Below are 20,466 nucleotides of genomic sequence, written 5' to 3' on the forward strand. Positions count from 1 at the left end.
TGCCCCCTCCAGTCTGCAATACAAAGATACTCAATTTACAGAAAGCTTAGGTAGAGACTACCACACATATCCAGGGGCATTGTTTTCTGGAAGGCTGCACTGTAAAGTAATAACATAAACGTGGCTAATTCCCAGTGTGCTCCAGAATTGCATTACGAGATAGTGTCCAGACTCTTTCTGCCTATTATGTAATATGGATGGCAAGCATTGAATAAAGTAATTATTGAAATAATGGCCATCACCTACAATTAATTATGTAAAACACTGAACAATGGGATGTGACATTAATTCACTCGGCTCCCTCACCTCCAGATCAGGGATAGCAGCACACCTCTTGAATCCTAGTTATCTGAGAACATGAAGCGGCAGAGCGATAGTGAAGCTTGAGGGCTTCCTTGATGGACCTGATTGGTAACAAACCACAGGACAAGAGATCTTGTGTAATCTTTTAATGGCCTCCAGCCAGCTTAAAGACTTGAAACAGCTTTCTTTAACAGTGAAAAGGATTCAGCCATTTTCAAAACCAACAAATGTTGCTGAAATGTAACCTGCTGTATTCTGATTATATCCGTCATTTAAAAAAAAAGTTAACGTACATATAACATTTTATTAAAACCTTCCCCCAAACCTTTTAATAAACATACTAAAACCTTAGTATGAGGATGACGAGCGTGCACTCCCTGAACAAGATGCAGTCCCCGGCTTCCGCCATATCTGCCCCTCCCAATTACCGTGCCAATGGAATCGCCCCCATAGAATCGAGCTCCAGCCTCCTCCTTCGCCCCCGAACCTACCGCAACTATACCGCGAGCCCTCGCAGTATGTCTCTGAGGGGCTTCCCCCAAAACCCATCCTAACCCTCCCTCCCCTTAAAAACCCTTTAAAAAACGATTTTAAAAAACCCGAGTCCTTTCTTTGTCACATGCCACCTCTCGGGATTCCAAATTCCATCATCGAGGTAGGCCCTCGATAGAGTGGAGGGCCACATATGCAAGAGGGGGGCAATCTCGCAGACCAAGAAGTTCTGCTGATGAATACATCCATGATTCGAAGAATGGCAAATGTTCTTATCCCGGCCAGTCCAGATGGTAATATAAGTCTCCGACTGGGAACAAAGTTAGATGACAATAAATCCAAGGCCTCAATCGCCGGGTCACACACACTCGGGCTTCTGAAAGGGCCCCAAGAGGGGAAGATGTCACCACCACCGCAGGAACAGTGCCGTCGCAGGAAACGTCGGAAATAACGCTGCCATCACACGACGACGCTGCAGCCGCAACCGCGGCGGCCACCAACGCGGCGGTCACCGCCACCCAAACCCCCCAAGAGGGCTCCCTGGGGGTCCGTGGAACTGGGGGAGGGACCCCACCGCCACCGCCTCCACTGCCACTGAGAACGCCGCCGCCGCCGGAAATGCCTCCTCCGTGGCCACCGCCATCACCATCTGGCTTCGCCAACGGAGCCACGGCTTACCCCGACCTCGTTCGCCGCCAGCTATGCTCTTCCAGGCTGGCGACTAGTTCCCCTAGCCAGGCAGGGGACCTACAGATTAAAAAACGGTCTCCCCCGTTCAGGGCTGACCAGGAAAGAACAGCCATTCCATCGTCGCTATTTCAACCGCAGCGCCATCTTGAGCATGCGCAATCGCATACATACATTTGCAATCGCATACGTACATTTAAGCACATACAGTGAAGGGGGAAAAGTATTTGATCCCCTACTGATTTTGTACATTTGTCCAATGACAAAGAAATGATCAGCCTATAATTTTAATCGTTGCCTTACTTTAACAGTGAAACAGAGCAACAAAAAAATCCAGAGAAATGCCATTTCAAAAAAGTTATAAATTGACTTGCATTTTAATGAGTGAAATAAGTATTTCACCCTTCCCAAAACATGACCTAGTAGTTAGTGGGAAAACTCTTCGTTGGCAATCAGAGGTCAGACATTTCTTGTAGTTGGCCGCATCGCAGGAGGTATTTTGTCCCACTCCTCTTTGAAGAACCTCTTCAAGTCATTAAGGTTTTGAGGCCGACATTTGGTAGCTCGAACCTTCAGCTCCCTCCATAGATTTTAAATACCGTGGCATTTAAAACACCTACAGACAATGAAACAAAAGAATTATAGTACTTGCAAGATATGGGTGTCAAACATAGAATTTGTTTACACAATATTTGCTCTGAAAATGTATACATTTAGGCACATACGTATGCAGGGAAGCAGGCTTCTACATACCTACCCACTTTTTTAACGTTCCATATGAAGCTTGACGAAATGACTTTTTGATTATTCAGGGGGGGGGGGGTAAAGTGGCCATGCCTTCTTTTCCTATCATTTTAGAAAGTAGGGAAGACATGGAACATTCTTAAAACATTCCTTTTAAAAACGCAAGAGAATACTCTTCTCTCTAGAAAAGCCTAGATAGTTAACTTCATTCCTTAGTTGTCTTGTGTTTTTATTTTCCATTTTTCTTCTTTGGAAGGGTAGAAAATAAAGCTGTGGTGGCAGAAAGGCATGCCACGCCTTTTTTTCCACTTGTTCACTGTGGCTGTGAAAGATTAGCTGGAAAAAAAGACATCAACAAAAGAATCTGAATCACAAGGAATCAAATGTGTCTTGGTGTATATCGCACCTGGCGATAGCAAGCATCATCCTTGCAGTCTTAAACCCAGTAGTTCTGCTTTGGTTTTGACAAATCTGTGTTCTCTGACCAGGTCATTTAATTCTGACTGTGCTATGAGATGAGGCTCACCAGACATACCCAGTTCAAAATCTGGATCATTATCATTGTCTGTCCCTGACTGGTGCATTGCAGCATCTTTGTGTTTCGTCTAAGCTCCTTTTTTTTTTTTTTTTTTTGTTTACATTTATACCCCGCCCTTCTCCGAAGACTCAGGGCGGCTTACAATGTATAGGGCAATAGTCTCATTCTATTTGTATATATTTACAAAGTCAACTTATTGCCCCCCCAACAATCTGGGTCCTCATTTTACCTACCTTATAAAGGATGGAAGGCTGAGTCAACCTTGGGCCGGGCTCGAACCTGCAGTAATTGCAGGCTTTGTGTTCTTAATAACAGGCCTTACCAGGCAGAGCTAAACCGGCCTTACCTGGCAGAGCTAAACTTTCTCTGGAGGGCTCAAGCAGATTGTCATCATGTTGCACTGGCCTCAGACTGGGGTAATTGTCTCCGAGTCAAATGGCTGCCTAAATACTTCCTCTGGGTATGTACGTGTACTCCCCTTGTATTGCGGCTATGCTTGCCTGTACATGTGCATGGGGGAGCACAGGACTGGCAGCATGAATTTTGACCTTGATCTTTTGACAGAGAGGGAGACATAAACTGGAATGGCCAGTGGCATTCAAAACTACTGCCCAACTCCCAACTGAAATACATTGAGAAAGCTTGGCTTAGAAATGTTTTTCTTCACAGACCTAGCCCAGATTTGGCCCATTCCCAGTTTTTTTCTGACGCGAACTGCGACTGTCACTCCTAAAGTGATTCTGTCCTGTTTTGGAATTATTCAACTGACAGAGCAAGCCTTGAAAGACCCTTTACCACATTTATTTCCCATGTCCCATTGGGATGGAAAGGATTATAAGGTAAGGAAAAGCATGGAGAGTTTCTGTGTGATCAAATAATGTGCTTGCGCAAACAGACGCTTTGTCAAATCTATGTTCCACTCTGAGCCAAGATGCGAAGGGCTTAAAATGGAAGAGCTGACAACATTCCAAGCCGCTGCTTCCAATGACTTCTTCCATTAAGATGCATTTGGTTTTCTCCACAGCCCCTAGCTAAATTGGATCTATTGTTAAATCCAATTTTTCTTTTGCCTGCCACTTCCAGACACCAAATTTTTGGCTTGGCTCTGGTTTTAAGAGTGTGATCCTGCTGACACATAGATAATTGCAATCTTCCTTACTGAATTTAACTCCACATTTTCACTGGGTTGCGTAGAATAGAAGGACCCTAAGCATAAACGTCTTCCTTTATTTCAATGACTGGCAATGTACAATCATATGACATTATTGCCATATTCATGCTAACCCCCACAAACTGGATTATTCAATTGTCTGAATTCATACAAGACACTGGTCCTCAAGCTAGTCAACCACAATTTAGTGCAATGAGTCTTTGAAACCCAGTCCATTTCAAAGTGCTACTCACATCCGGATGTAATCTTGTCTGTCCCATTCCCAGCAGGCTTACATGGAACTCTGCTTCCAGGAAAAGTTTCAGAGGTGGGCTGGGCTGCTTTTGTTATCATCAAATGCTGACATCGTTCTAAAGGGAAAAAAATGCAATTGCTGCGTTTTAAGTTGTAACTATCTCGAGAAGTCAAATCAATCATTTGCAAAGCAATTGTTACAGAAGACCACTCCCTGGGTGGATAGCCTCAGCTGATATTAATTTTCCCTCACGGCTGAATTTTCAGACAGGGATAACATCACATCACAGGCTTGAGTGAACAAGTGCCAAAAGAACTGAAAAGCAGTTAAAAATCCAGCTGGAGGAATAAGAACTCTTAAGTTAACATTTACTGACCTCGAAAAACTAAGGCAGGGTGGACTTAGTGCAAACAAGTGAGGACATTTACCAACAGTACCTGGGACCAGGAATTCCCTGCTAAGTCGAATGCCCATAAAGCAAGATGTCACATGACCAGAGATTTATGATAACCATCCCAGCAGTCCAGTTGCTATTAGGTGAATTCCATTTAGTTACAATGTCTCCAAGTTACATGATTGCCATTTGTGAACTCCTTCCAGCTTCCTCGTTGGACTTTGCTTGCTGGAAGCTGGCAGTGAAGGTTAAAAATGGTGATTACGTGCAATTAATATCACTAATTGCAAAGCCTGTTGCCAAATGCCTGAATCACAATCACAGGATCATGCTGATACTGGAATGGCTGCAACTATGAGCTTGGGTTGTAAATCCCACTCGTTCAGCACATCATTAACTTTGAATAGTCACTGAACAAGTGATTGCTAAATGAGGACTACCTGTATTTGCATGAGAGACCAGAAAACCCCAAAGTTGTTATGCCTTTTGTTTTGTCTCAATGCAATGTTTAAACCCTACAACTTGGTTTACAAATTATAAGGATTGTGTAAACCTACCACAACTCAATTTGATCAACTAACCTGACTAAAATACATGGCCCCGAACAAGCTGCCAGCAACCTACCGATAAGTCACCCAAGATCATGCAAGTGTAATTTGGAGCAAAGTAACAGTTCTTAATCCTCAAGCAGCACAGTAATATGTACACCTTTTTGACTCTCCAAACAAAAAGAATGCATCACATTGGATGTGTTTAAAGAGTATTCCAGCAAGTTACCAACATGAAGCATTATTTCCTGCTTGTGATTACAGTATTTTTCGGAGTATAAGATGCTTCAGACTATAAGACTACCTTTTTTGTTGAGGAAAACAAGAAAAAGAAATCTGCCTCTGCCTCCCAGCAATTTTGCCTCCTTGCAGCAAACAGCAAATAGCCTGCCTTACTTTCATTTTGGTTTTCAGCATAGCTTGATTAGCACAAGAAAAAAAATCTGCTCCCAGCAATTTACCTCCTTGCAGCAAGCAGCGGAGGCCCGCACAGCAATAGGCAATGGCAATCCCTGCAGCCTGAAACAGCTGAGAGTCGAGGACAATCAACTTGTGCTAATTAGGCTGTGCTGAAGCTGAAATGGGCTGTTTCTTCTTGCTGCAAGGAGGTAAATTGCAGAGGCAGAGGCCAAAGCGTGGGGGCCAGTGGGTGGGCGGGGCTACATTCGGTGTATAAAACACACCTAAATTTTCACCGCCTTTTGTGGAGGGGAAGATGCGTCTTATACACTGAAAAATACGGTAATACTCCAAATTTCGTTATCTTCAGAATGACTACAAAGTTTTAAAATGGAAAAATTACTGGGTAATTGATTAAGTGGAAAAGTTCAAGAGTTCTCTTGACCACTGAGCTCAGACTAAACTTTTACTACAAGTCCGGCCAAAAAGAAAATCTGTTTGGAGCAGCTGGCCATTTGGGTTTTTTCCCAGAAGCATGGAGCAGCACTCACATTTTTCAAATATTTGAAAATGGCAATTCTCTGCTTTAACAGTGTTCGACTTTTGTAACTGCAGCCCTCAAAAGCATCCAAGCGCACACATACCTTGGAATGTAGTTCAGAAGAGATGCATCACACACACTCTTTTCTCCAAAAAAGAATTTTCTTGGGATTAGAGTTTACAGTGAAGATATGTGACATCTGCATTCCTGCCTGGGTTGACTCCCATGATAAATACATGCAACCTTGCAACCTGAGGATCAGTTAAGACATATTATCAGAGGCAGTTTTATTTTTACATCATTTGGACAACAAAGGACAACAAAGAATGTTCTTTCTGCGCCAACTCAGAAAGCTCAAACTGCCCAAGGAGCTGCTGATCCAGTTCTACAGAGGAATTATTGAGTCTGTCATTTGCACCTCTTTAACTGTCTGGTTTGTTTCTGCAACCCAACAAGAAAGACACAAACTTCAGAGGATAATTAGAACTGCAGAAAAAATAATTGCTACCAACCTGCCTTCCATTGAGGACCTGTATACTGCACGAATCAAGAAGAGGGCTGTGAAAATATTTACAGATCCCTCACATCCTGGACATAAATTGTTTCAACTCCTACCCTCAAAAAGACGCTATAGAGCACTGCACACCAGAACAACTAGACACAAGAACAGTTTTTTCCCCGAACGCCATCACTCTGCTAAACAAATAATTCCCTCAACACTGTCAAACTATTTACTAAATCTGCACTAATATTAATCTTCTCATCGTTCCCATCACCAATCTCTTTCCACTTATGAGTGTATGACTGTAACTTTGTTGCTTATTTGATTGCTTATTTGTACCTTATAATTATCATTAAGTGTTAAATTGTACCCTATGACCATCATTTGTGTTGTAAATGTTGTACCTTGATGAAGGTATCTTTTCTTTTATGTACACTGAGAGCATATGCATCAAGACAAATTCCTTGTGTGTCCAATCACACTTGGCCAATAAAAATTCTATTCTATTAAAGTCTATTGTATTGTATTCGCTTTTAAATTTTCCAGGACTGAGCTTCAGAATCCACAATTCCACAAAAAGAGTAACATTCTCTTTTCAGACAGGGATAACTCTAAATCATCAGTAGCTCAGTTCTTTATAACTTAGATGAAAGTTACTGAACCAACCCACATCTGTCTTTTGAGCAGCAAACAAATCCTAATACTGACCCCTAGTGAATTTTAAATATACCTTATGCATGCAAGCTGATGGAGAGTTATGTCCTCCAATCCAGAGAGTTGAGGTGTTTCCATGCTGTGTGATGAGCTATAATGTTAGGAAATAAATTATATTATTATTTGTACTTGTGAACATGCTGGGGAACACACAACCTCTTAACAAGGCTTTTCCAAATTAATTCCCTTCAGGTACATAAAAATAATGGAATTGCAGTCTTATCACAGGGGTGGGGTGGTGGTGGTGGAGATAAGAGTTGAACTGAAGAATCCACATATTGATGTACAAAAGTGTACCAATGATAAAACGATTCCTAAGATGAACAAAAGCTGATCACCTATTGTTCTGTGTCCCTTTTTCTTTAAAAAACAAAACAAACCCAAACAAACCCACCATGTTCTTTAAACTTTGTGGAATGGTAGCTTTCCCAAAATACTGGTCTCAATTAAAGGAAGGTCTATAGTTACACAATAATAACATAATCAGTGGATCCCCCCCCCCCCAGTTAAAGAAACAATTAACTTTGTGTTTTACTAATATAGAGGTCTGCCCTCCATTTCGCTTCTGGAAACCAGTGGGCTATTATAGTTTTATTTATTTGTGAATCGTATATAAGATAACAGGTAAAAATATAAACGTAATTTGGATACATGAAGAGAGTAAGTAAAAAGGAAATATTAGGACAGGGTTGGTAGGCACGCGGGTGCACTTATAGATCAGGCCTGCACGAACCAGGGCGATCACGAAACAACAGCAACAGTAGCAAAGAGCATTCTGACTCTGACTGCTGCTGTCTAATAATCGTCGGGATCTTTGCAATCTAGATCTGCTACCCTGACCGCAGCAAGCGCCATCAGAAAACGGCCGCGTGCACGAGTTTTCCAGCTCCTAGAAGCGAAACTCTTCGAACCTTCCAAAGAACAAAGCGGCAGACGGAGCCTGCCTCTCTCGCTTCCCTCCCCACCCCGCGTCCTTACTGCGGCCCCGCATCCTCTTAGGAAAAAAACTCCGCGAAGGATTGCATTGGATTCCCGCAAAGAATCAACGGCTTACCCACATTGCGTCGCGCCGCTCAAGTGGTAGAAATGAACTCGCACCTGCGCAAAACGGACCTTCACTTCCTCCGCCCGGGAGAGACCGAAGTCTCGCGGTCTCTCGCACGACTCCAAAGACTCCCGGCAACCGCGTGGCTCAGTCAGTCAGTGGGAGGGGTATTTCGATCAGAGGAAATCTTTAGTGATCTGCAAACCTTGGAAGGCGGGACTTTCTAATGTAGGAGCTTGCTGCAGGAATGTGGTTGCTTCGTCTTCGGCAGACGTTCCTCTTTTTAGGAGTAGCGCATGTTCTTTTAAGATTTGTCACGGTGGGCTCTTGTTAATACGTTGCAACCCACCCACCCCCGAACCTGGAGATATCATAAAAGTTTGCTTGTTTATTGTGACATCAGAGGGTGTGTTTTTTCCGGATCGCGGTTTATTTAATCCTGAAAGGCACTCTGCATTAGAAACAGGATCCAAGCATATTTTTAAACAAATGTTAATTTGTTACGTGTTATATCCAGCATATTCTTGGGGATCTCAAAGCAGATTACTAACACTTCCACCTCTCATTTTCCCCCCCCTGATCTAAATATGAACATGTCATGCATTCACATCTGAATCTGGGGAAGAGTTTTGATCCCATTTCTAATGATTTTCTAGTGAGGAAATAATTTTTTTTTCAAAGTTGTGACAAACTGGTTTGACATTTTTAGAAGAATCCATGCAGTTCTCAAGCCCTCTATTTACTCCGATCTCAGCAGTTTATGTGAACTTTAGGTTGCCTTTCCACAATGCAGTCGCTTTACATCTGCTTTAATAACAGAGCTACATTTTTAATTGTACTGCACATTTTCCACTCTTAAGCAGATCATTTGGAATTCTTTCTAATCCCTATTTTTAAATTCCCTAAATAAGGTGCAAACAACCTATCTCTGAACTGAAAATTCCAGATCATTTATAAATATGTTCATAACTATTCTCAATGCAGATTCTTGAAAGCTTGTGTTTACAGCTTCATTGCAAGAGTTGTCAATTTATTCCTATTTTCTGCTTCAAATTCTTTTTAAAGTCATCCAGTGGAGATGATCTCAATATCCAGGCAAGTTCACATGTAAACAGAGACAAAGTTGGAATGCAGTTGTGGTTAAAAGTTAAGATCTAGTTCAAATTGAGCCCTCTGTTAATCCTTTAATCTGCTTTATGTAAGGAAACTGACTTCTCTGACTGATAAATAGGCGATTACAGGTAGTCCTCGATTTACAGTGGTTCATTTAGTGACCATTCAAAGTTACAACCACTAAAAAAAGTGACATGACTATTTTTCACACAACCTTTGAGGCATTCCCATGATCATGTGATCAAAATTCAGATGCTTGGCAACTGGTTATACTTATGACCGTTACTGTGTCCCAAGGTCATGTGATCACCATGTGCAACTTTTTGACAACAAAATCAATGGGGAAGCCAGATTCACTTAACAACTATATTACTAACTTATCAAGTGCAGTGATTCACTTAACAATTGTAGCAAGAAAAGTCGTAAAATGGAGAAAACTCAACTGTCTCACTTAACAACAAATTTTGGGCTCACTTGTGGTCATACATTGAGGACTACCTGTATTATGTTCATAGAAGTCTCTCAGCAAGAGTGACCAATTCCAAAGTATATGAAATTTGGAGGCACAGAATGCGTACACTAGATGTCCAAGTGTATTCTTATAACATTCTTGAAGGCCAGAAAATAGATGGATTTGGGGGATATAGTTAAGTTTTCAGGGGGGTTTTCTTTCTTTCTGAAAAGCATGTTGTAGATTGTACTATAGTTTTCATGTTGTTCCTTCCTACTTGCAGGATTGCCTTTCTTCTAGGCAGTTTTTGCCCGCCTCAACAAATTCTAGGAGACAAGTCATGCCCGGGTTCTCTTCTATCAAACAATCTTGTTGGATTTCTTAATGGCAACATCTGTCCAGTGGGAAGATGGCTCCTGCCACCCCCGCAGCTAACCCCTCCCCAGATCTCCCCAAGTGTAGGAGGCCAGACAGGAGGATATCTTCTACTATGCATAATTTATAGTTACTCTTTGGGCACCAGTGTGTGAGGGTGTGTATGTTTTTAATCTTATAACTCAGTAAGCTCAAACTGCCCAAGGAGCTACTGATTCAGTTCTACAGAGGAATTATTGAGTCTGTCATTTGCACCTCTATAACTGTCTGGTTTGGTTCTGCAACCCAACAAGAAAAACACAGACTTCAGAGGATAATTAGAACTGCAGAAAAAATAATTGCTACCAACCTGCCTTCCATTGAGGACCTGTATACTGCATGAATCAAGAAGAGGGCCGTGAAAATATTTGCAGATCCCTCGCATCCTGGACATAAACTGTTTCAACTCCTACCCTCAAAACGATGCTATAGAGCACTGCACACCAGAACAACTAGACACAAGAACAGTTTTTTCCCGAAGGCCATCACTCTAAACAAATAATTCCCTCAACACTGTCAGACTATTTACTGAATCTGCACTACTATTAATCGTCTCATAGTTCCCATCACCAATCTCTTTCCACTTATGACTGTATGACTATAACTTGTTGCTGGCAATCCTTATGATTTATATTGATATATTGACCATCAATTGTGTTGTAAATGTTGTACCTTGATGAAGTTATCTTTTCTTTTATGTACACTGAGAGCATATGCACCAAGACAAATTCCTTGTGTGTCCAATCACACTTGGCCAATAAAATTCTATTCTATTATAAACTACCCAGAGCCATTCCATCACAAATGAAAATTATCTGCCTGCTTATGTTTAAAAATAATGCAATATTAAAATCCAATCAAGCAATTGTGAGAAATGCTAGCAGCACTAAGTGTGTCAATTTTTAATTTTTAATATAGTAAATATTAATACATATAACCCATAAAACTTCTTTGGGGGTTGTCCATAGTTTATAAATGTGGGAAAAGTCCTAAGGGGAAAATGTTTAAGAAACATGGCCCTAGATTTTTATTACTATAGAATACTCACGTTTTGCTTTTTTCATTTTTTATACATTTTACCACTAGGGGGCAGTGCTGTCACATCCAGATTTCTAACAGTTTCATTTTACTGTTTCTGATGGCTTTTGCATTATATCATAGAAATTAGCAAGTTTGTCCTGCTACAACATAATCCCCCAAATCAGTTATATGTTTGTTTTTAAATAAAAACTGCAGGCAGGATTCCTTATCAGCTCATTAGTACTTGTCAAATAGGAAAAAGCTAACAAACGTTGCATGTTGTATAATATGCTGACATGGATTTAGCATAATTAACTTCAAAAGCATATGCATAAAATTGAAGAATAAGCTGTTTCACTTTTATCTGACACTTATCTGACAATTATTTTGTGAATAACAAAACAGAAAATTCTCTACAAATTAGGACATGTACAAAGTAGTAACAGCATTAAGTATTTATCCCAAGATTTGGATTGAAATGTGATAGACAAGGGTAATTAAAGAATTTGTAAACAAAAAAATCCAGTGATTAGATTTACAGTATCGGAAGAACTGAAAGAAACAGCTCATTTGTGAAAAATATGATGCACTGCAAAAATTTGTACTGCCATGAGTAAAGTTAATTAGCTGTTTTAAAATCACAAACAGAAGAGAAAAATCCAAATAAAATTCCATAATGTTCACTCGTTATTGAAAATAACAGGAGAGATACTGGCTTTTCATTTCACCCCATCTATTTTGAAGATTTGCTCATTAGTATATGGAAGTTCTGTGTGTTCTATAAACACATGTATACATGTGTGGCTTCCATGAATTTGGAACAGGAAATGAATTTCACAAAAAAAATCATTGTGGCGCACTGTGCTTAGGAGAGCTCATACAAATACATCACCCCTTAGGGTTAGGCTTTTTCTCTATGAATTCAGAGAGAAAAACAAATATCACCAATGCATTTGGAGAGGCTAGCTATGGTTTAGAGGCTCTTAGCATTTCCAGCCCCCTTTAGTAGCCAAGACATCTCCAGAACAAAACGCTTAGCTGACGAACAACACCTAAAAACCGAACTACACACTCTCACTAACGTACTAACATCCAATGGATTCCAAAGAAATAAGATTACCAAGATAATCCAAAAAGAGCCCCACACTAAAATCCAAGACAGAGAACAAGAAAACGGCACAGCCCTCCTCCCATATATAAAAGGCACCACAGACAGAATCAGCAAGATCCTCCACAAACACAACATCAAGACAGCATTCTGCACAAACCAAAAAATATCCACCATCCTAAGAAACCCCAAAGACAAAATTGAGTTAGAAAATCAAGGAGTATATGAAATCCCATGCACCGCCTGCCCCACCACATACATTGGACAAACCAACAGAAGAATAAGTGCACGCATTGAAGAACACAAGAACTCAGTCAAAAAAGAGGAACCAACTTCTTCCCTGGTCCAACACCTTAAAGCCACAGGACATGATATTGACTTTAAAAAGACCAGAACTATCGCCAAAACTGAACACTTTAACAACAGAATAATCAGAGAAGCCATCGAGATAGAAAAACGCCCACACAGCATGAACAAACGAGATGATACCTCCCGCCTACCAGCCATTTGGAAACCCGCCCTTATTGACAAACGCGTCCCTAACACGAGGAATGACACTCACGAGTTCCACACAGGATGTTACCACCACACATCCACCCAGAAAGCAGACCCAAACCCACACTGATCATGAAGCACGACCAAGGACCAGAAGCCAGACAGCAGCTGCAACATTAGCCATTTCAAACCCCTCCAATCCATACATGCAGCAGACTGACACCCACTGTGGAGATGTGGCATGACCACGGACATGGGGCCGGGCAGCAGCGGTGCAGCTCACCAGCTCAAATCGCCCTGCAACTCAGACTAATCTGAGCACAACCAAGCCCCCACCCAAACAGGACACACCCCCAGCCAATCAGAGCACAAAAAAACCCCATCCAATCAGAGCACAGCCAAGCTCCCACCCAATCAGTTCAAACCCCCACTAGCAGTTAAAAAGGAAGAAACAGCTGCAATCACACATTGCTCCCAGAAGCACGAAGCTGAAGCCTGAAGATGACGAATAAGACTTCGTCGAAACGTCGCCAAGACACCTCCAATTTTACGCGGGAGAAAACCCGAATAACCAAAGACCTACATACAAACACTCGCAAAAACCTCAGAAAACAAATATGTGTGTGTGTGTGTGTGTGTATGTATGTGTGTGTGTGTGTGTGTGTGTGTGTATATATATCAGAAATGAAAATATAGCTGGTATTTTCCAATCGACAGAAGATATCTCCATGCCATATTATTTTGTGTTTATACACAGAAAAACAAAGATAAGAAAAACATAGAAAATAGCATGGCATTTATACATCTCCTGTAGTTCTGATAATACCCTTCACATTTTCTGCTCCTGATGGCTAGTCTGAATTCTTTGCACAGTGGCGCTCTGATGCAGCTGCTGCTCCCATGTCCTCCTGAGGCCTAGATTTTCAATCAGAAGCAGTGCTCTGAATGCCGCTGGCATCTCACTGTCCTGATTTGCACTGTTTTTGTCCCTCCTTTTTGTTCCCCATGGGCTCCCGTAGTCTAAGCAATGGAAATATTGCAGGAGCCAAAAAAACTCCAGGCTCACATTCATGGGAGCACGTGGCTCTCTTCAGACATTAAATCCCCTTTACTTCCATGCATCTTCCATCTGAATTGGTGCTTTGGTCACCTTTATCCGAATGCAAATCCTGTTCCCTTTGTTGCTTTTGGGCAATGCAAAGCTGGGGAAGGCGCTGCACTTGGAACTCGCCCCTTGGAAGTTGCTTTTTGAAGCATGATGGTCCTGGTTTTTAAAAGCAAAGGAGTTGCGCTGCTTTGTTTGGCTTCCTCTTGCTTCTGAGGCACCCAGCAGAGCTCCTGTGCTTGTACTGCACATGGGCAGGAACCTAATGGTTATAATTGGTTGCTGAATGTGCTCTGAATGACAGAAGTCATACATATCATATTGCCTCTATTCCTCAGTGAAGAGCAGTGTCATCATGGCATGAATTGCCTCTGTCCCCAGTCTGTGGAACATCATTCCCCAGAGGTGAGGCTGCCCCCAAGCCTATTCACCTTGAAGGCCTTCAAAACAGGGTTTTGCCAACAAACTTGGGGAATCCCATCATAGAGCTCAGCCCATTAGATGCTTGTATGGTAGGTCACTGAGGCACTCTCCGTATACTTTGTCGTCATTCTTTTCTCTTGCCTTTTACTTTAAATTGTAGCTTTAATGGTTTTTGTGTTTTTTGTTTTGTTATCTTTGCTGCCCAGAGTCACTAGGTGAGACAGATGGCTATGCAAATCAGTGGTGGGTTTCAAAATTTTTCACTACCAGTTCTGTGGGTGTGACTTGGGCGTGGCGTGGCATGGCATGGCTGGGTGGGCATGGCTTGATGGGCATGGCAGGGGAAGGATACTGTAAAATCTCCATTCTCACCCCACTCCAGGGGAAGGTTACTGCAAAATCCCCATTTCCTCCTGATCAGCTGGGACTCGGGAGGCAGAGAATAGATGGGGGTGGGGCCAGTCAGAGGTGGTATTTATCGGTTCTCTGAACTACTCAAAATTTCCGCTACCGGTTCTCCAGAACTGGTCAGAACCTGCTGAAACCCACCTCTGATGCAAATGTGATATATAATAAATACAATAGAAATTATAGCAATTCTCACTCACACCATTTTTCAAGTAACTGACGGCTTAAAGGTTAGGTAGTCAAATTTTTAGAGAACATATACTTTTTAATTGGATTGCTTTGTGTCTTCGTCCAAGATGTTGTGGGATCAGACAAGCTGGAGGCAGCTGAGGCATCTTCTAGACTTGATATGTTTGGTCTGAGGCAAGCAATTTGCCAGGGTTGCCCCGGGGATGGGTATTGTTTTAAAGCAAATGCAGGCTTCTTCTGTGCATTCTCCTGCCTTGCCCCAGTGGAATCTCAAGACAGATTAACCTGCCCCATACTCCTTTGTGCACAAGAATGTCCCTTTGCTAAAGTTCAGTAGATACCTACTGGCAGGTGACGCTGGTGAGGCAAATGTAATCATGTTTAGAAAGTACGTAGCAAATTACAAGTTGCACGTTGGCCAACAATCAAAGCACATCAAAACAAGCATAGTGTAGAGTTTTTGGAGACAATAAAGTTTCTATTTGAAACATATTTTGGTGGGTGTATTATATGCATTTCAGTTGTTTCCAACTGTATTTAGTGAGCTGTACGTGTTTTCATCAGTCTTTCCAACTCCACATATACCCAATTTTGTTCCATGGAATATATCTCTGTTCAGCTTTATTACGTCCCCCATTCCTGCAAATGTGGAAGGTGAGGTAGGGAATCACATCTGTTTAATTGAATGAACAATATCCCCGGATATCACCTTGTTTTATTATTATGTCTTAAACTTGTATTGCACACCATTTGGTGAACAGTTACTAAAAAGTAATGAACAAATATGATATCTAAGACAAAAGAAGTGTTTTGTGTGTAGATGCGATAAAATGTCTATTTGGGTGGGGAAGCAGTGGCCCCTAGTTATCTAAAATTATTTAAATCTGGGTGTGTTTTCAACATTGGTAATCTAACTGAGGGATTAGCATACAGAAATATCTTCTTTTTGTTAAAGTTTAAGATTTTTGTAAGTTTCTTCAGCAGCTCTACTCAAGTGTTGCATTTTCAAGAATTTTGTTTAAAACAAAGACAGGGAAGGAAGATAACTAAGTTTAGAAACACAAATATTTACTGCTTGTATCATAATTTGTCTGCAGCCCTTACTTTTACTGAGAAAAACACCCACATATCAGTCTTATGGTGTTACAGTATCATGAAGACTGAAAATAGCTTCACAGTTGGGGGTTAATCCTACTTTTTCCCTCAAACTGTTCAGTAATAGAAATATGTCTACAAATGCTTCCACATAAGGATTCGGTCTCATTTTGGAACAGGTCAATACACAGATATTCCACTACACGGATGGTCAATACACAGGCATCTGAGCATTGATAAGTTGAGCTCATTTGTTTCAGGTGTAGTTGAAACAGCAGCAAAACTGACTTGGTTTGTTCATTTGTTCATTTGCTTTTGGGGTTGCTTTTCTCTTCATGAGGAATTCTTCCTTTGACCCTCCTGGCTCCTGAGCTGCAGGTCTGTTAAAAGGAAAGATGGTTAAATAGCTTTGCAGCTCCCTTCTGAAATCCAGACTAGAATAGAGGAATAATTAATTGGATGATTCCTCCTTTTCTTCAATAGAGATAAGTTAGCAGGCAAAGCACCATGCCACTGGTCTTCTCACATTGCATCTGACCTATTTAAACTGAAGATATCAGGGACTGAACCTGGGACCTTCCTGTATGCAAAAAGCACTTGTGGCTTCCACAGAAGCATCTGCCTGCCTAATGTCAGACTGATGCTTTCCAAGGCAGCCATCAAGTCTTACACAGCTTCCGTGTAAACATGATTTTTGTGCTCTTTTGAAAGAGCTGCATGGGAAATTGAATTAAACAGCAACTGTGGGCCTGCCAACTCTGCGTGATTTGTTCTTTTGATTTTGTTGTTAGTTGCGAAGTCGTGTCCAACCTATCGCGACCCCATGGACAACTTTCCTCCAGGCCTTTCTGTCCTCTACCATCCCCTGGAAACCATTTAAGCTCATGCCGATTGTTTCACTGACTCCAGCCAGCCACCTCACTCTCCTGTTCTTCTTTTGCCCTCAATCTTTCCCAGCATTAGGCTCTTCTCCAGTGAGTCCTTCCTTCTCATCAGGTGGCCAAAGTATTTCAGCTTCATCTTCAGGATCTGGGCTTCTAAAGAGCAGTCAGGGTTGATCTCCTCTAGGACTGACTTGTTTGTTCGCCTTGCAGTACAAGGGACTTGCACGAGTCTTCTCCAGCACCAGAGTTCAAAGGCCTCAATTCTTTGGCGCTCAGCCTTTCTTATGGTCCAACCTTCACAGCCATACATTGCAACTGGGAAAACCATAGCTTTGACTATAAGCATTTTTGTTGTCAGGGCGATGTCTCTGCTTTTTAGTATACTTTCTAGATTTGCCATACCTTTCCTCCCCAGGAGCAAGCATGTTTTATTTATTTATTTATTTATTTATCAAATTTTTATACCGCCCTTCTCCCGAAGGACTCAGGGCGGTGTACAGCCTAAGTAAAACACAATATATATACAATTAAAATCAAAATTTAAAATAAAACATATTACAAAAAGGCCAATGTTTAAAAATTTAAATTTAAAATTTTTAAAAATTTAAAACCCCACAACAATAAAACCCAATTAAAATATTAAAAAACCATTATGCCAGTCCAGCTTGAATAAATAAGTATGTTTTTAGCTCACGGCGAAAGGCCCGAAGATCAGGCACTTGGCGTAGGCCAGGGGGAAGTTTTAATTTCTTGGTCATAGTCCCCATGTGCGGTGATCTTGGAGCCCAGAAAATAAAATCTGTCACTACCTCCATTTGTTCCCCATCTGTTTGCCAGGAATTGAGAGGGCTGGGAACCATGATCTTAGTTTTCTTAATGTTGAGTTTCAAGCCAACTTTTGCACTCTCCTCCTTCATCCGCATCAGAAGGCTCTTTAGTTCCTCTTCGCTTTCTGCCATTATCTGCATATCTGAGTTTGTTGATATTTCTCCTGGAAATCTTAATTGCAACTTGTGATTCACCTAGCCCCGTCTTGTGCTCTGGTGTGCTCTGCATAAAAGTTAAACAGGCAGAGCGACAGTATACAGCCTTGCCGAACTCCTTTCTCAATTTTGAACCAATCACTGGTTCTGTGTCCAATTCTCACTGTTGCTTCTTGATCCACATAAATGTTTCTCAAGAGACAAATAAGATGGTCTGGTACTCCTATCTCTTTGAGAACTTGCCACAATTTGTTGTGATTCACACAAAGGCTTTAGCCTAGCAATGAAGCAGAAGTAGATGTTTTTCTGGAACTCCCTAGCTTTCTCCATGATCCAGCATATGTTGGCAATTTGATCTCTAGTTCCTCTGCCTCTTCAAAATTCTGCCTGCCCTTCTGGTAGTTCTCGGTCCACATACTGCTGGAACCTAGCTTCTAGGATTTTGAGCATAACTTTGCTAGCATGTGAAATAAGTGCAATGGTGCAGTAGTTTGAGCATTCTTTGGCATTGCCCTCCTTTGGAATTGGAATGTAAACTGACCTTTTCCTATCCTGTGGCCGCTGTTGAGTTTTCCAAATTTGCTGGCATATTGAGTGTAGCACTTTTACTGCATCGTCTTTTATGATTTTGAATAGTTCAGCTGGAATACTGTCACCTCCGCTAGCTTTGTTGTTGCTCAGATTTCCTAAGTTGACTTCGCATTCCAGGATGTCTGGCTCAAGATCAGTTCTTTTTATTATAGCTTTCTATTTTGCTTACAAGGAGTTTTCTGTGACTATTTTTTTACTGTTTTTATTATGGGCGGTGGAGCCACTGTTTGTGTACTTGATTCCAGTTCCACGGCCATCCATAGGCTACTTCTGGGTGTGGCCAGCCACAAAATTAATATTAAATTCACAGTGTTGCCATTATTTTATAGCTTTGTCAAGGGCAGAGTCTATCAGCTGCTCCCTCTTGCTCCACCCTGTGTCCCTCCTCTGCTAAGCCAGGCCATTTCTGGACAAGGGTTTAGCACTCTTTGATAACAATGTTGGATTCATCTTGGAAATTTCTTGGTTTGGAGTGCCTCCATGCCTATATTCTATTAGTGAGGCAAACCTACTATTCCGAGCTCTTGTCTATATTTGCCACTACCCACATCCATTGGAGAGACAAGTTTTGCCCCTGCCAAAATAGGAAGTGAAATCTGGCAAAACAACCTTCACTTGTTTAGCCGGTTTAGCTCACGCTGGTAAAAGCCTGTTATTAAGAACACAAAGCCTGCAATTACTGCAGGTTCAAGCCCGGCCCAAGGTTGACTCAGCCTTCCATCCTTTATAAGGTAGGTAAAATGAGGACCCAGATTGTTGGGGGGGCAATAAGTTGACTTTGTAAAAATATACAAATAGAATGAGACTATTGCCTTATACACTGTAAGCCGCCCTGAGTCTTCGGAGAAGGGCGGGGTATAAATGTAAACAAAAAAAAACAAAAAACAACTTCCCCGTACAATGGTGCCTATTTGGACATTCATTGAATTTGGTACCCAACACATTTTGACACAAAAATTTTATCCTGGTATTCACTGCTTGTTTGGTACTTGACTCATAGAACTTATTGCGGTTGACTGCCTTGTGATTCACTATATTATTAGTTATGGGAAAAATTAGTTTGGTACTCATCATTTTTGGTACTCATCACGTCTCCTGGAATCAATTAACGACGAGTACCAAGGTACTACTGTACTTAAGTTGCAGCCCAGCACCAGTCACTGATCTTGTAATTATGACAGAAAAGGGGAGTAAATTGTATATTTTTTTGCTGGCTCAAGGATGGGCTTAAAGGCATCTGACTATGCCATGAGATATATTGCCAATGGAAATATATATAACATTTCTTTTCAGGGACTTTCACTGTTACACCAAACTGAGTCAGTGGGTCAGTGTGGGACCTGGAAATTACAAAGCAACATTTCAGAACAGTTCTCCTGCTGTGACAGTCATCTCCTGAAACAAGGGATAAGTGACATGTGATGAATTCAGTGGCCTCATGGCAATAGCACCTTCAGACATCAGTGCACACAGGCGAAAACAGGCTGAAGGGTCAGGGGAAAGAGAAGCACTGGAGCATCACATTTACATAGCCTACAGCTGAGATGAACAGCTAGATGTTCAGCTGGAGCTCAGTGGTTCAGGCTTTTGGGTCAGAGGGGGAACAGGAAAAAAACAAGATAATTCAGTGCTTTGTTCACCATTTTAATTCTCCTCCCAGCAAAGCAACAACAAAACCTTGACGTGTATTTTTTTGTTGCCACCTTTTCTCCTAGTTTTTAAAACTGTGATGATTCTGGGACTGTGGACCCTGATGAGAAAGCCAAGGACTAGAAATGGGAATCGGTCTGCCACAGCTTTGATCCTAAACAATTACTGTAACTCTATCGGGCAAAGCAGCTACAGATTTTGGAGTTTTCTCATTCAAACACAGC

At 41.5% G+C, this 20,466-nt stretch overlaps 1 long non-coding RNA gene and 1 other non-coding gene across 5 annotated transcripts; both read right to left on the minus strand.

The window, feature by feature from the left end:
- Window positions 1-434: 434 nt before the first annotated feature.
- LOC131191123 (uncharacterized) lies at window positions 435-8,389 on the minus strand. Of its 4 annotated transcripts, none has more exons than XR_009153424.1 (5): window positions 8,323-8,389; window positions 7,285-7,359; window positions 6,156-6,303; window positions 4,169-4,285; window positions 435-2,098 (listed from the first exon to the last, which is right to left on the minus strand). It is a non-coding gene; the product is annotated as an uncharacterized LOC131191123 (long non-coding RNA). The 4 variants fall into 4 exon arrangements; XR_009153425.1 differs by having other exon boundaries at window positions 435-2,562; XR_009153428.1 differs by having other exon boundaries at window positions 8,327-8,345.
- On the minus strand, window positions 7,103-7,185 carry LOC131193770 (small nucleolar RNA R38). The gene has a single exon (XR_009154022.1). It is a non-coding gene; the product is annotated as a small nucleolar RNA R38 (small nucleolar RNA).
- Window positions 8,390-20,466: the final 12,077 nt, after the last annotated feature.

Source organism: Ahaetulla prasina, chromosome 2 (assembly GCF_028640845.1).
Source record: "Ahaetulla prasina isolate Xishuangbanna chromosome 2, ASM2864084v1, whole genome shotgun sequence".
NCBI classification, from domain to species: Eukaryota; Metazoa; Chordata; class Lepidosauria; order Squamata; family Colubridae; genus Ahaetulla; species Ahaetulla prasina.